Below are 13,659 nucleotides of genomic sequence, written 5' to 3' on the forward strand. Positions count from 1 at the left end.
TTCGACTGATCCGTAAGCCCTCTGACTTCTGACTTCTGACTTTCTCCAGAAGTTTCTTCCAATAAACTTTAGGAAGCTACTTCCGCCTTCTCAAGGAAGTTTCTTCCGTCTTCTCCAGGAAGTTCAATTATACTTCTACCAAAAGAAATCTCCCAGAAATACGGTTCGTCTTCCACTGGAACTATCTCCATAAGCCATTCTCCGAAGGTTTATTTTTCCGGCAACTATTGGATGGTTTTTCTGATCTTCTTCTGGCTTTTCCTGGAAATGGCTACTCGTGGAATCAGTTTCAGATTTCCGAATCTTGTCTGGCTTCCTCTGGATGAATCATCCTTTTTTTTAAAGCTTCTTTAAATCGTCACCAGAAGTTTTTTCAATATATATCTTGGGAGTTTATCCGATTTCTCTTAGAACTTTCTTCAAACTTCCTCCAAAAGAGATACTTTATTCATTCTCTGGAAGTTTTATCGGCTTCCTTCAGAAGCTAGTTCAAACATTGCATGGAAATTTCTCCCGAATTCACCTGAAAAGCAAATTCTCCTTTGGTGGTCCAAAAGTTTGAATTTGCGCCATCAAAAACGGCAAAAATATAAAATTAATAAAGCTATCTATAACGATACATACCGATTTCTTTAAACTGTTGATACCGATAAGCTGTAAAAATATCTGGCAACGCTGGTTTCTGTTCTAGTTTCAAATAGAAACAGTCAACATAAAATACCAAAATATAATTGACTGAATGAATGTGATGTTTTCTGCTCGATATGCCGAAAATGGCCGGTTAGGCCGAAGCAGTTCTCTACCCTAATTAAAGTAAAACGAATAACTGATGCCAATTCCCAACAAAGATTGCATGCAGAATAAGAGGTTATTCAGTCAAAAGTGACCAACTTCCAGCTCTGCCTATCATGATTCAATAATCACAAATCAAAAGTGAAAGCCTCAATTGCTTTTCTAAAGAACGCTCTCCACAACAATTCTACCCTTTCCAGAATAGAATCATCCTGCTAATGGCTTCCAGCTCTAAAGACCATCATTAACAATCTAGATTCGCATTCAGAACGGCACATTAAACCCGTTCATCCATCACCGCGCGCGCGTGAGAAGGAACCACATTTTCCACATGCTTCTCACATAATACCCATCCGAGAGATTATCAGAGATCATTTCACTCTCCATCGAATCATTTTCACTGACTGACTGACTGCCGGAGGGGGGACGAGTTGCATCTCTATAAATGCACTTAACAAATGCAGCTACGGCGCCCATCCACGCCCGTCCTCCCAACATGGCGGAGTGAGTCTAACAACCTATTAGCGAGCAAACGACGACGACGACGACGACGACGACGACTTGAAGCGGCATTGACTCGAATGCAATTTCTGCTTCCTATCTCTATCTCTAGTGCTTACGAACTAGGTATGCAGCTACTTGTAACTGTTAGAGCACCACACCAGCTTGGTCTGCGATCTTGACCACTTGCACAGAAGAGGGCGCCCGAAGAGAGCGAGAGCAAGTGTAATGCACTTTGATAAATCTCCCATCGTCGATCGAAGACGGAGGCGGTTTGAGTGAAAGCGTGGTGGCTGGCATCGATTTGGGTTTCACTTCGGTGCCAACATTTCAAAAGGGCGAAATTGCTTCCGTCGGTTTCTCGCGAATAAAAGCTCACACAGCCAAAGTGCAGATACCATCAGGTGGCGTCATTCATTTGCAGTAATTGTTTACAAAAGCAGTTTCGCCCTAATGAAATGTTGCCACCGACGTTCCGTGCGCGTTCGTCAAACGGACTTAGCGGGGGCAATGCCGGTAGCACCTTGACTTTGACGGTGGGCTTTGGCCTTTCGCGATTGCATCTTCTCATACTCGAGCGATTCCGGTGGTGCTGGGATCTACGAGAAAAATCGCGAATGCACCACGCAAACAGCGTGGTCGCGACCTTTGACGGAATCCTGTTTTCGGTATTTTTAACGAGTTTTAGTGTGAGTGGCATGTTCTTACATACGCTTAGGTGTTGTTTATTTTGATGGATGGCTAATGGTTGAAAGGTCAGGTGAGTCAGCTCGGATGGATTTACCTTTACAGTTGATGCTGCTGCTGGTGTTTGCTTAAAGTCGTGGTATCCTTTCCTTGACTTCCATAATTGGTAGTTCTGAAATAAGACGCAAAAAAAACAGGAAGTGTTAGAGACGTAATCTTTTGAAGAAGCTAGGAATACCGGCTAAAACTCTATCCGCAATCAACGGTACCTCTCTGTTGTTGTCAAATTAGGGACGAAATGTTTCAGAAATTCACGCAATTGGTCTTCATTTATTAGAACACATTTAGCTAAATCCCGTCCACTCAGTGTCACAGCGTGGCAACACGAGACTAACACAATTAACGTTTAAACTCATTAGATGGAAGAGCGCATATTTACTTACACACCTCACGGTGACGGCGACCGTCGTCGGCCGGGTGAGAACCGATGTCTCACCTTCGCTGTAAACTTCCAAGCAGCATATCTCTATGCCACAAATAAGCACTAATTTCCCTTTACCGTAAATTTGGTCGGCGGCGGCGGCGGTGACGGGTGGTAGGTAATCTGACACTCAACCACTACCGTCGGCCGTCGTCGTCGTCGTCGTCAAAGTCGCGGTCATGCCGGTAAAATATCGATTCCGAGTTACAATGCCCACTGGTTATCGCAAAAATGACCCACTGAACGGTTGCGGTCCGGTGTGGGACGTGGGAATGATCCATGTCTAGAACTAGCACCGCGGCTCATTGACTGTGTCCGACGGTGAAATAGGTATTCTAAGCTCATTCTCCATCGATTTATGGAGAGACGGGCGTCGGAAGGTCCAAGGTTGTTGGGATCGTGAAACGGCGTGGTTCCCTGATGCATTATTTGCATATGTTTACTGGAGGGAGCTGCGGTGACAATAATGGTGGAAACTGTCTGACTAGACTTTTGTGTTCTTGCTTTTGGGTCATAAATTTTAAGTGAGATAGGTCTGTTGGGATGCTGCGTTGGGAGTAAGGGGAAACGTTGATTAATTTTCTTAGAGTTGATTTGATTTATAAACATCTACTCATCATAGAAGAGTCAGATACTGTGAAGATGGACATCGAATATGAAACTCACATCGATAGAATCGTCTCAATTTAAAAATAACAGACGAAAAATATTCTACTCATACAAGATATAAAACTTTTATGGATCACCCACTCCAATAGAAATACAGGCGTAATCTTTCTTTCTGGTCTATAGTAGGGGCATTTAATGTTCAATTTAAAAGTCAGCCAATGATATGTGTTCAGATAGCCTAAACTTAGCTAAGCTTTGATTTTTACTATTTGACAACATGCAGGCATGGAACAAGTGAAGAGACGGCACACAACAACCCTAAAGATCTTAATGCTGATGTAAGTTTGGTTTTGATATTGTATTCTTAGGTTAGGAAAATATCAAAAAATCAAATCTCTCTAAAGAACAAGATCACGCTTTATTTTCGTTGAAAAAAATCAACAAGCAAACAACTGCGGTTGATCTTGCAAGCTGTGATATTGCAGCTAGGAATATCAAGCTAACAAAACTCACCAGCTGCAAATCTCACCAAACTGTGGTGAGATTGAGTTTCATGATTTTTGCTTTACACCCCAACGCAACCGAAGCATCCATAACGGCTGGCAGCGGTGAAGAGAAAAAAAGGGATAGCATTATTATACCTTCTCTTTCTAAGAAAACGAGCTGCAACGGAATCATTTTTGGGTCGATTCAACTCTCAGCTTCAACTTTACACATTGTGAATAGTCTCGCATTATCAAAGGAGCTTGTAAAATCAATATCAAGCACAATATTTTACTACAATATAACGCGTGATATTGAGAGCGTACACTGAAGCAAATAGACCTGAGAATTTCATAAGGCTCAACTTATGAACAACATACATGAATTTCAAAAGCGTGACTTATGAATGATTTTCGAGTAACATGAGGTAGCGTTTCAATATATTGACGCGAAGGGGAAGTATTGACAATAATATTGATAATGTGAATACAGAAATATTGTCAATACCGATGTACTGACGTCAATATAGAATGTATTGACAATACGATTATTGTCAATAAAAGCAATCGTGTAGAGTCCACTTTATATGCCTTTATCCATTTCATTTTCCCAAGCGTTGAAAGACGAGTGGTCAACACACGGGCCCCCTAGCCCCAACGTCCATTTGCCGGTTCCAGTCTGCTCCGAATTATTATTTTTTTGCCAACATTATTTTTCATAAGGCAAATCAATGAAATTCACACTCATTTCTTATGGCTAAAATTCATAAATGTTTCTCATGGAATTCTTACGTTCTCTTGCCTGCGTGTATGAGTTCGGAAAAATACCAATTGGCGTTGACGGCACCGTCGAAAAATCATCTCTTCTAGAAAAGATTGACATTTCTGATGGGATTTTTCGGTGGACTAAAAGGATTGTACGAAGTCCGCCATGTTTCACGCACAGTCTGACGTTTGCTTATGGATTTTACCATAGGAGTAAAGAACTACAGAGTCGCCTTCAACGCCAATTTTCTAATGATTATGCCATCACAGGACAGACCACGTTGACGTTTCGAAGGTTATTTTGGCCGGTTTGACGCATTTATGCTAATACAGTCAACTCTTAACAAGTCGATATTTTCTAAAAGCACATGAATTCTGTGGTCCTTTTGTTTTTCCATGTATCGTATTCTCCATAAGTCGATAGTTCCCCAAGTCGATGCCTCCTTTGGTCGATGATATACGTAGGTTTATCAACCGGTGGAAACTAACGATTTTAAATTGGCTCACTATTGGTCCCAAGCAAATCGATTAACGTACCCCATTCTAGTAGAAATGTTAGTACAACCAACAATCAATACGAAACTAACGATTTTAAATTGGCTCACTACTTTAGTAGCCTATTGGTCCCAAGAAAACGATTAACGTACCCTATTCTAGTTGAAATTCTATTACTACACTATGTTTGTTTTGATTCGCTATGAAAGTTTGACAGATAACATCAGGGGTGTGTGGATTCATGCAGAACATGCAGGGGTGAGTGAAATAGCTTGGGACTGCTTGGGACCGTTGTTCTGGTACTGAGTGAGCCAAAAATAATAATGATTTTCTTCGGGACCCAGTGGTCTTAGAGTTACCTCTATGGTACTACACTATGTTTGTTTTGATTCGCTATAAAAGTTTGACAGATAAAATGAGGGGTTCGTGGATTTTCCTATGTTTCGAGGGGTGCATCGATTAGCTTGGGACCGAAGAGAGCACGTTTCTTCGGGACCTTGTAGTGAGTTACCTCTATGGTTTTATGTTGGCTTAAAATTTAACACTTCGAAAATAAATAAAATATTCAAAACTCCCTTTATTGTGTCTGTCAAAACTGAATCCTTGCCTGCCAGAAATAGTTTTGCAAGAATAGCAGGGTTATTAGAAAATTTTCCATCGGTCAATTTGAAGTGAAAATTCACGAAATGGAAAAAAGTCTTTGCAGAGCTTCTGTGTTCCATGATTCTGGTGTTATAATCAAAGGTTATATTGAGTACCCGGGTCCCATCGGCCACATCAAAACATGTTCCTAGCGTTCTCGAGAAAATGGTTCTTACCCGTAATACATATTCATTACAAAATCTATCACGAAACACATTAAATAGATAATATTGAGTGCTCGGGGCGATAGTGCTAGAAATATTCCAAATGACCTCAGACCATAACCAGCCTAAAAGCATCACCCGTTACGAGATAGATAGAGTCTGATGAGCTTTAAAAATTCAATTACGATTATTTAGAACGTTAAGCACAGTGTTTTCAGTTTCCAATAATTTCCGGCTACCCGGGAATCTGGAAACAGCTGATAAGTCTTCCAGTGTCCAGAGAGCCAAACTAAAAATTATGGTGTCATCATAGCCTTGCAGAATGTGATTTGGGCTTGAGCGAAAGAGCTAGTGTGGCCGTTGACTGTCAATAAGGCTATTACTGGCCAAGTTTTGTAAAATCATGAAGTTTGATGTGTCGCACGACGGAGTTTGGATCTTGTTGAGAATTGGATACTTTCCCGGGGGCACCGAAACATTTCCAGGGGTACTGGAACATGGACTAGTGTGACCATAGACTGTCAATAAGGCCATTATCGGCCAAATTTTGTAAAATCATGAAGTTTGATGTATCGCACGACGGGTTATGGATCTTGTTGAGAATTGGCCACTTCCCCAGGGGTATCAGAACATGTCCAACAGAGCAAGTGTGTCCGTGGACTGTCAATAAGGCCATTATCGGCCAAGTTTTGTAAAATCATGAAGTTTGATACGTCGCACGACGGGTTTTGGATATTGTCAAGAATTGACCACTTCCTCGGGAGCACTGGAACATGCCCGGTATGGCTAATGTGACCATAGACTGTCAATAAGACCATTACCGGTCAAGTTTTGTAAAATCATGAAGTTTGATGTGTCGCACGACGGGTTTTGGATCTTGTTGAGAATTGGCCAATTCCCCGGGGGTACCGGAACATGTCCGAAAGAGCTAGTGTGACCATGGACTGTCAATAAGGCCATTACCGACCAATTTTTGTAAAATCATGAAGTTGGATGTGTCACACGACGCGTTTTGGAGCTTGTTGAGAATTGGATACTTCCCCGGGGGCACCGGAACATTTCCAGGGGCACTGGAACACGGCCAAAAAGGCTAGTGTGACCGTAGACTGTCAATAAGCCCATTACCGGCCAAGTTTTGTAAATTCATGAAGTTTGATATGTCGCAAGACGGGTTTTGATTCTTGTCGAGAATTGGCCACTTCCCCGGGGGCACCGAAACATGCCCGGGGGACTGTCAATAAATCCATTACCGGCCAAGTTTTGTAAAATCATGATGTTTGATGTGTCTTACGCCCGGTTTTGGATCTTGTTGAGAATTGGCCACTTCCCTGGGGGTACCGGAACTTCTCCGGAATGCCCGAGGTGATTATGAACCATCGTTATAGCCGCTATTGGTCCAATTGCATCATTTAAAGAGAAAATATAATATTCACCGTGTGTATAATTATTTACAGAACAGTAAAGCCGAATGCTGACCCACAGTGACCCCAACGGAAAACGGAATAACTCCGGAACCATGAATTGATCTTAATTGTTCCTGATGGATTCAAAAACATGTTTAGATTTCCGGCCAAATGCAGCTTGTTGTGCAAAAAAAAGATTAAGAAATTATGTTTTTCGAGCTTGCTGAATTTTGAAATCTTTGCAAATTTAGACGTTAGGCACACAACGGTTAAAATCTTGATAAAGCTTGCAATGTTAGGTGGGAGGTTAATTTTTTAAAGTTTTAACCTAAATGGTTATCATAATTATCTAACTTACCCGGAAGATTCTTCTCCAACTCCAAAGGAAATTTCTCCCGGATGATTTTGCCGACTTCAAACTTGGAAGTTTCGTCTGAGCGCCCCCGAAAGATTATTTTGACTTCTCCCGGAATTTGCTTACCTTTTTCCTGAACATTCCCCAGAAATTTCTTCCAAAATATCCAGTAAGCTCCTTCTAGCAGACTCTTTAGGAAGTTTTTCTGGCTGCTTCCTGAAATGTCTTCCAACTTTGTTCAATCTTTCATCGAGAAAATTCTTCTGTTTTTTTCCCTAGAAGTTTCTGCCGGCACTTATCCGGAAACCCTTCTAGATTCCGTCCGAAAACTTTACAAACTTTCTCCAGAAAATTCCTCTGAATGGGTTAGTTCACCGGAAGTTTTTTTTTTCGATTGGAGTTCTTCGAGTTCCAAAAGCATTTTATGGCTTTGAAAATTTCTACTGGATATTTCTTCCGAGGTTCTTTTTACTTCCCAGAAATACATTCCGACCTCCCCTAGAAGTTCTTCTTGGGAGATTTTGTTAGCATTCCACACGGATCTGTAACTTGTGTGAAGACCTCAATAATTTTTTTTTAACATCTCTGAAATTTTCTGAAAATCTGGGAACCTCTTTAAATGCCCCGCTAATTTTCTGAAAATAATAGTACTGAACTCCCCCTGAAATTCTTCCTATATTTGGAGCTTACTACACTTCTTTGAAATGCTTCCACATTTAGCTAAATGAAATTTCCCGCAGTTCTCGGATCTTCCCTTAAGTTCGATAAACTTTTATGGACTTCTCGAATTTTTTGCAATTCTGTGAAGTTTTCGAAGTTTGTCTGAAAACTTTTTTAAGCTCCCGCAATTTTCTTGGAATCAAAACGAAATAATTAATATAGTTCTATGATTTTCACTGAAGTTCTGAAATTTTTTTCTGAATTTCATGGAACTGTCCTAAAAATATCGGCACTAACTCATAACTTTCTCAAAAGCCTAGAACCCCCTGATGTCATCAAAACTGCCCAAAAGATTTCTGAATTTACATAAAACTCTAGACTTTCCTGAATTTCTCAGTATTTTTTTAAAGAACCGGCAATTTTCCTGAAATTAATTGAATTGACGTTTCCACAATTTTCCTTAAGTTTTATAAACTTTATAGACGTTCAGGGAACTTTGCCTTAACCTTCTTATTGTATTAGGAAAAAGTTACACATTGTGCATTAGCGGATCGAAAAAGGCCCAAACTGCAACTCGCTCCCAAAAATCCAATTTTGAACCGATTCTTGATCTATTGGCCTCAACTGAAAGATGAAGGTTTCTAAAATGGCACCCGGATCAGGATTTACCCATTTTGGCTATTTTGGCTACCTGGCGCCGGTTCCGATATTGCACAAAAGGACACTTCCAAAACGCCATGTACTGGTACCGTCCTACGGCTCAAAATTTATCATTTTTCATCAAGAAGTGAATAGACATCATACCATGGACCAAAAAAAGGATCTGGCCACATCTGGATACCCAGAACCAGTTCCGGTAGGACGCGAAAAGGACATTACCTAAACCTCATGTGCTGGTATCGTCCGACGACTCAAATTTTATGATTTTTTGTCCAGAAGTAAATAGACATCATGCTGTGGACCAAAATGTGGATCTGGCCACATTCGGGTATCCGGAACTGATTCCGGTAGGGCTCATAAAATATATTACCTAAACCTCATGTACTGGTATCTACCGACGGCTCAAATTTATGATTTTTCATCCAGAAGTAAATAGACATCATGTCATGTACCGCAAGGTGGATCACAACCAGTTCCGGAAGAGCCCCAAAAAAGACACTTCCAAGGCTCATGTACTGGTACCGTCCGACGGCTCAACATTTATGATTTTTCATCCAGAAGTGAATAGACATCATCTCACGAATAAACAGGTAGATCTGGCCACATCCGATACCCAGACCCGATTCCGGTAGGGCCCCAGATAGGACACATCCTAAACCTCATGTTCTTATACAGTCAGACGGTTCAAAATTTATGATTTTGAATCCAGAAGTAAATAGACATCATGCCATGGACCAACAAGTGGATCTAACCACATCTGGAACCAGTTCCGGCAGAACCTCAAATATAACAGATCCTAAATCTCATGTACCGGTATCGACCGACGGCACAAGATTTATGATTTTTCATCCAGAACTAAATATACATCATGCCATGGACCAACAGATGGATATAACCATATCTGGCTAACCGGAACCGGTTCCGGCAGGATCCTAAAAAGGACAATTATAAAACCTCATGTACTTGTACCGTCCGAAGACTCAAAACTTATGATTTCACATCCACACACTTAGTTTTTTATACCGAGCTCGGCTGTGCAAATCTCGGCAAAAATAAGTTTCACTGAGATCTCAGCAACAGTGACATTTGATTGCTGAGTCTCGGATAATGCTTAGCTGAATCTTAGCAAACAAATGAAATGTTTGCTGAGATCTCAGTAAAACTTTTTTGCCGAGATTTGCACTGCTGAGCTCGGTATAAAAAACTTAGTGTGCAGAACTAAATATACATCATGCCATGGACCAACAGGTGGATCTGGCCACATTCCGATACCCAGAACCAGATGCTAAAATTGTTTAAAAGTGTCCATTGAGATACATGCGTTGAATTCAAAACTATTTATTGTTGACTTTTTGGAGATTGCGACTACATCTTTTCAGGCAAACCACGTGTCATTTTGGCCAAACAACTAAATGGTATGGGCTCTATTATACAAACAAAATTTTGAAACGTTTTATTCGTCAAACGATAGGTTTTTCACGCAAAAAGAAATTCGGGGTTTTTAGTGACCACCTTCAAAAAAGTGACAAAGTCACTAAAAAGTGACCCGCTATCAACCCTGTAAAAATGAACGTCACCAAACGCACTCGATCATAATTTCTCTGGTGATGAGCAAGATTCCAAATACTCATTTCGCCAAAAGCAAAAACATGTTTTTCTGAATAATGAAATCATGTTTTACTGCTGCTTTCTAAGCGTCTCAATCAGCGATTTCATGATCGTTGAGTGAGTGAGTGAGTGAAAATTGATAATATCGCTGATTGCGACTCTCAGGAAGCGAAATTTCCAAACACATAATGTGCAACCTCTTCTTGTATCGTACAAATAAAAAAATATGATCATGACATGGAATTCCAAGTAACAATTTGGGTGTTATCGAAGACTGCAAATCAAGAAGACTGGCAACTCTGCCAAAAATCAGGAGACAGTAACGGTAACGCCTCTTCTGAGCAAAAGTGGAACCTGTGTATGATGGTGTGTGTTCATTCGCGAGTGCATTCACACACATAGGTAGAAACAAATAGCTGTCAATTATTGGTTTTGTTATGATTGTCGTAAAAAGTGAAACGTTTCTTTCTTTGATTTATGCTAACAACGAAAAAAATTCCAGCTGAAATTGAACAGATGCGTAAGTAAATTTGTTTTCAAAATTAAAACTACGGCAATGATGCCATTCACAATCATGGTGGAACCTTCCTCGATCATTAATTTGCTATCTCAGAATTAACTTCCACTTTTCCTAAGCCGTTTAGTGATGCACTAATGGGCATTCGTATGGTGCATTAGTTAAATGCATGCCCGTTCTGCACGGCTTTGGCACCTGACCACAGCGGGGGGAGTTAAGTTGCGACGCTCGGCAACTTGGCACCGTACTCGCTGACCATTTGAATGTCACTGGCCAATCCGGCACTGTTGTTATCATTCTCTGGAAGGGGTCGGTCGGAACCGGAATTTCAATCCTTTACTTGATCCACCATGACAAGTTTTTCGGTTTGGAGTTGGAAACCACCGGCTTGCTGGGATTAGAATACAAATTGCCGTGAAATTTTGTAGAGTAAAACAAAAACAACATCGAGTACCGTGTTATGATTATTCGTTTCGGTGACATTAGGTCACACACACAGTCACTGTTAATGAGCAGTCTCACTAACACTTGTGCTTCAAAATTCCACCTTTGATTGACAGAGGCGCTGTTATCAGTGACGTTTGACATTTGTATGGGAGAAGGGAACATTTTCCAGTCTTCTTGATTTGTAGTCTTCGGTGTTATGTAGGCTCTGTACACCATGATTTAGACTTGTGGAATGCTTTAAAACCACAATAAAATTGGATGACTACTGTTAAAATCAGTTTGAACCACCTAGTCAATAGACGAGGAACTTATTCGTTGACAAGCGCTGATCTCACCTACTGCAACATTGTGTACAAGATCCTTCAAGTAGCGATCGCTTAGCCAAAAGAGGAGGACCAGTGGCAAGGATCGACAACAATGACATGATGCGAATAAGCCAGTTCGACGCAATTCCACTTCAGGGACAACCAGAATTACCTACTCACGACAACAACGGCGGCATGGTGTCACTCGTCGTAAGTTGGGTGCACCCAACCCGAGAATAGCTCCCCGCTTCCAAGCACAACGCATCAGAATTAGATTCGAGCTCGAGCACTGCACTTTCTGATGAACACGGAGAACAAAGCCCCACCGTCGTCAGTCAGCTAGTCAGGACTGCTTCGTAGAATGAACGATGGGAGTGGTTGGTTGATTTATAAATACTTTGTGTCGGAGAACGCAGCAAACTGCAGTGAAAGTGTGCTGAATCTACGCACTTTTATTGCACAATTTAAAATCAATTGACGACTTAAGACGAGCAGTCATCAGGATGGGTCTATGACCATAAGGAAGTAGGTACTTAAAATCTACGCCAACTGCAGCGACGACAATGATTCGAAATCATAAGGAAATCACTGTTTGCAGCTGTTCAAAGTTCGTCAGTCATCGCAATAGGAAAGCTATTTATGGTTCATAAACCTGAATTTGCGTAGTTGGTTCTCAAGAACTGAACAATCGATAGCTATTTTTTCTCAGAGCAAAAACATCCAAGGATAAGTGAATGTTCGCTCAGTGGAAGAGGCTGATGTAATTTTTCGCCAGAATTCAAGAACCGATCCCAGCAAGCTACACAACTTTCACCAGAGCCTTGACGATGAATTCGATGAAATCATCTCCCCCATCGTCACGAAGCTATGCGCTGTAAACTAGTAGCCAACGGGACGGAGTGACAGTGACAGTGTGGAGCAAAAAGCTACATCTGTCATTATCCATCGCGACAAGCGATCTCTGTCTGAGCTAATCAAACAACCACAGCAACCAGCTGATGGGCCGGCCTGCATCCCATATGTAAGTGACAAGATAAATTGAAATAAATGAAATAATTAGCAGGCCTTGCCGTCGTCGTGTCGTTTGCAGCCCTCAATCGCAAAAGTGACCTACGTAGGGCAATACGGCGTCGTTCCGATTGAAAGGCTGATTAACATTCCGAGCGGTCTACGGCATTACTTTCATTCCAGTCAGCAGCCACTGCCTACCTATTGAAAGTGATCAGCCCGGTGCTTGTTTACAACGTTCCGGTTGAAGGATCTAGTCGTTGTCACGATCACCTCAACTACACAACACCGTTTACAATGTTTGCAGCTATGTTTCAATTAACATTCAGTATCATAACCACCAGCAGGATCGATCACATTGAGTACACATACAGGTTTCACGTTACAGCGCAGGGTCGCCATATCGCACACCCCGGCTGCTTGCGACTTGTCATACCGTGAAGTCCATCTATGGTAATTTTGCTGAAGTGCAGCCAGTGTAGGGTAAAATTTACGACCCTAGTCGAGGTCCACAGTGTCACAGTGGGTAATCATAGAAAAGGAAGGCGATCAATCAGGGCCGGCCTGCCGTTATAGCGTAATTAATATCATCGATTTCAATTAGTCACCAGCAGGAGTTCCGTGGATGGGTGGAAAATTTACGATCTGTTTAACAGTAATGAAGGATTCGATTGAAATTGCTGTAAACAGTGGGAAGGTCGTACTTTTAATCGCTTCATTTGAGCTGATTGAAATGACACCAGCTGGAACTGGAATTTGATGAATTAAATGGCCACCCGTTTGAAGTTCAAAGTTAATTTTGATAAAAAAAAATCGAAATTTATTTGGTCAAATCTAAATTAATCTTGAATAAGTCTTAGCACTAGGAAGCTCATTTTTAGCTCCTACAGAGGACTGGTTAGCTGCAGCAAAGTAGCAAAACAAAAAACAAAATCACATAAACTGAGAATCCAAACCGAGCAGTAGTAGGCCGCGTTTAACACTCGCGCACTAATCAAGGGGCCCACATGTGCATCGGAGGGGGAATGCAAATTTCGAACGACCCAACCAAGTGAGCGACCCCTCGTCGTTGTCGGCA

General features: G+C 41.4%; 1 protein-coding gene across 1 annotated transcript in view; it reads right to left on the reverse strand.

The window, feature by feature from the left end:
* The window catches only part of LOC135702731 (rho GTPase-activating protein gacU-like), a 352,796-nt gene that overhangs the window by 180,112 nt on the left and 159,025 nt on the right, over window positions 1–13,659 (reverse strand). The window contains exon 2 of the mRNA XM_065223783.1: window positions 2,078–2,152. The gene's annotated coding sequence lies outside the window, so the exon portion shown is untranslated. The remainder of the gene's footprint in view (window positions 1–2,077; window positions 2,153–13,659) is intronic.

This window comes from Ochlerotatus camptorhynchus, unplaced genomic scaffold, assembly GCF_037179485.1.
Source record: "Ochlerotatus camptorhynchus isolate MF236.1 unplaced genomic scaffold, CSIRO-AGI_Acam_v1.1 ptg000196l, whole genome shotgun sequence".
NCBI lineage: Eukaryota > Metazoa > Arthropoda > Insecta > Diptera > Culicidae > Ochlerotatus > Ochlerotatus camptorhynchus.